Source organism: Leuresthes tenuis, unplaced genomic scaffold, assembly GCF_036924035.1.
Source record: "Leuresthes tenuis unplaced genomic scaffold, fLeuTen1.0.hap1 SCAF_213, whole genome shotgun sequence".
Taxonomy (NCBI): Eukaryota; Metazoa; Chordata; class Actinopteri; order Atheriniformes; family Atherinopsidae; genus Leuresthes; species Leuresthes tenuis.
Window position 1 is genome coordinate 24,561 of NW_027325567.1, and position 2,950 is coordinate 27,510.

The 2,950-nt window shown below is 45.4% G+C and overlaps 4 non-coding genes across 4 annotated transcripts; all 4 read right to left on the minus strand.

Annotated features, from left to right (window-relative positions):
- Positions 1–454: 454 nt before the first annotated feature.
- On the minus strand, positions 455–645 carry LOC140288063 (U2 spliceosomal RNA). The gene has a single exon (XR_011911966.1). It is a non-coding gene; the product is annotated as a U2 spliceosomal RNA (small nuclear RNA).
- Positions 646–904: 259 nt separating this feature from the next.
- Positions 905–1,018, minus strand: LOC140288065 (U5 spliceosomal RNA). The gene has a single exon (XR_011911968.1). It is a non-coding gene; the product is annotated as a U5 spliceosomal RNA (small nuclear RNA).
- A 390-nt stretch (positions 1,019–1,408) lies between these two features.
- On the minus strand, positions 1,409–1,599 carry LOC140288064 (U2 spliceosomal RNA). Its single transcript, XR_011911967.1, has one exon. It is a non-coding gene; the product is annotated as a U2 spliceosomal RNA (small nuclear RNA).
- Positions 1,600–1,907: 308 nt separating this feature from the next.
- On the minus strand, positions 1,908–2,021 carry LOC140288066 (U5 spliceosomal RNA). Its single transcript, XR_011911969.1, has one exon. It is a non-coding gene; the product is annotated as a U5 spliceosomal RNA (small nuclear RNA).
- Between the last annotated feature and the right edge of the window lie 929 nt (positions 2,022–2,950).

A 2,950-nucleotide genomic window follows, 5' to 3' on the forward strand; every position in this document is an offset into this window, starting at 1 on the left:
ACCTTTTATCATCAGACATTTTAGATGTTTTTAAAGATTTTGAAAAACTCGACCGACTGCCTGACAGTTTTAGAGTGGGAATAGTGACTCTACTTTATAAAAAAAATGATAAGACTGACCTAAAGAATTGGAGGCCCATCACACTTTTAAACTTTGACTGTAAACTTTTTAGCAAGGTTTTAGCGACACGGATGTCCTCTGTTTTAGAGGAGGTAATTCACCCAGACCAGGCTTGTGCAATCTCAGGGAGACAACTCACTGACAGCCTCGTACTGATTCGAGACATCATTGATTACGATAGAGAAAGAAACACCCGGCTTGTCATCTTAAATTTAGACTTTGAAAAAGCTTTTCATCAGGTCTCGCATCAATATCTCTTTCAGGTGTTGCAGCCATCGAATAGGACCCTGAAACTTCCATCCTGCACCGCTGTTTGCTTTTTCACAAGAGCAGAGAAGATCGCACCGTTCCCAGCGGCACTGCAGTACCGGGTCGATGCTTGGAGTGAACGGAGCCAGCTCCTTTTTCAACTCCTATTGCTAAAAATCCATTTAATATGTAGTCCTCGTATAGAGGACATATCAAATATTAAACTGATAAGAACAGATACCACACTTGATCTTAGCCAAAAGGCCGAGAAGCGATAACTGTCCACTGGTTCACGTCCGAGGGCCCTTCCTGGCACAATGCGCACTTGTAGCGGTGTTCTTTTTAGTGTCACTTTGCACCTCCGCACTGAGCACTCTTCAGCCCTTTTAAATGGTATAACTTTGCACTCCTGCACGCTCCAGCAAGCACCATTCAAGCAACAACGTCAGCACAGTCGCAACAAGTAAGGCGACTCTACTCAGAGAAGTCACTCTGCACAGTAACAAGATTTCTTTTGCACAGACAGAAAGGGCTTCACCCGCAAAGGTAAAGCCTGCCAAAAATAGAAACAACTCACTAGTGCTGCTCTCCACGGAAGTCTTTAGTAAAAGGCGAAAGACTTGTACGTTATGAAGAGAAACCAGAGTACGATTATCCGTCACTGCAGGAGCAGGGCATCAGGCTAGTTGGCATAGCCACCTTCCCCATGGTGAGCTTTGCTTGGTAGAGACGTTTGCTCCCCCCCCTTGCTCCTCGGCTGACCAAGTAGGGACAATCGGGCCCTATTCGATGGCTGCCTTGTCTTTTACTCTGTGCAAAAGACAAGGCAGCAACAAAAACACCATGGGAACACCGTATTGAGGCTTTTTTCTGACCGCTCATTTGGTGTCGCGTTTCTTTCAAGCAATTCTCCCGGTTAGCCCGCACTCGGCTTGCTCCCAGAGCCGTGTTAAAGTCTACTTCGCATTCACACTCTCTTCTCAGCAGACTAAAAGAAACTTCCATCCTGCACCGCTGTTTGCTTTTTCACTAGAGCAGAGAAGAGCGCACCGTTCCCAGCGGCACTGCAGTACTGGGTCGATGTTTGGAGTGAACGGAGCAAGCTCCTTTTTCAACTCCTATTGCTAAAAATCCATTTAATATGTAGTCCTCGTATAGAGGACATATCAGAAATTAAACTGATAAGAACAGATATTACACTTGATCTGAGCTAAAAGACCGAGAAGCGATAACTGTCCACTGGTTCACGTCCGAGGGCCCTTCCTGGCACAATGCGCACTTGTAGCGGTGTTCTTTTTATGGCCATAGGTGGCCAGAGTGTCACTTTGCACCTCCGCCCACCCGCTGCACTGAGCACTCTTCAGCCCTTTCAAATGGTATAAATTTGCACTCCCGCACGCTCCAGCAAGCACCATTCAAGCAACAACTTTGCACTCCAGCTTCGAACATCGGCACAGTCGCAACAAGTAAGGCGACTCTACTCAGAGAAGTCACTCTGCACAGTAACAAGATTTCTTTTGCACAGACAAAAAGGGCTTCACCCGCAAAGGTAAAGCCTGCCAAAAATAGAAACAACTCATTAGTGCTGCTCTCCACGGAAGTCTTTAGTAAAAGGCGAAAGACTTGTACGTTATGAAGAGAAACCATAATACTTGTATGGTGGGATATTCACACCCACTTGCATCCGAAGACCTCCGCCCCCACTTTTGTTGATATTTAGTCGGTCATTCGCACCTTACCCGCTTTTGGCAAACTATGGCCTTCTTGCAGCCAAACACCTCTGATCTCCCTTTTGATGATGTAAGGTTGGGCATTCAGACCTTGCTTCACCTGCTTTTCAACAAATATAGTCGGACATTCACACCTTATTGCAGCCGAACACTTCCGCTCCACCTTTTAGTGTTCTATCACACCATTTTTTTCACCGCATTTTATAGATTATGGTTGGAAATTCTCAACCACTCTCATCCGAAGACCTCTCCTCCCGCTTTTGTTAATATATTTGAACTTTAGTCGGACATTCACCCCTTCTTGCAGCTGAACCACCTCCGCTCCCTGTTTTGATCATGTATGGTCTGGCATTCTTACCTTTTCCTACCCGTTTGTGAGTAATTATGGCTGGACATTCACACCTAATTGCAGCCGAACACCACCTCTCCCGCTTTTGATTATGTATGGACCGGCATTCTTACCTGTTCTAACACATTTTTCAGCAATTATGGTCAGAGATTCACACCTACTCACAGCTGAACAACTCCGCTCCCGCATTTGATGGTGTATAGTTGGGCATTCTCACCCTTTCTCATCAGCTTTTTGCAAATTATGATCTGACATTCACACCTACTTGCAGTCGAACAGCTCTACTCCCGCTTTTGATTATGTTTGGTTGGATATTCAAACCTTTTAACTGCTTTTTACAAACTTTGGTCGGACGTTCACATCTTCTTGCAGCCGAACACCACAGCTTCCGCTTTTGATGGTATATATTTGGGCATTCGAACCTTTTCTTACCCGCTTTTTACAAACCATGGTCGGACTTTCACACCTTCTTGTAGCCAAATAACTCCACTCCCGCTATTGA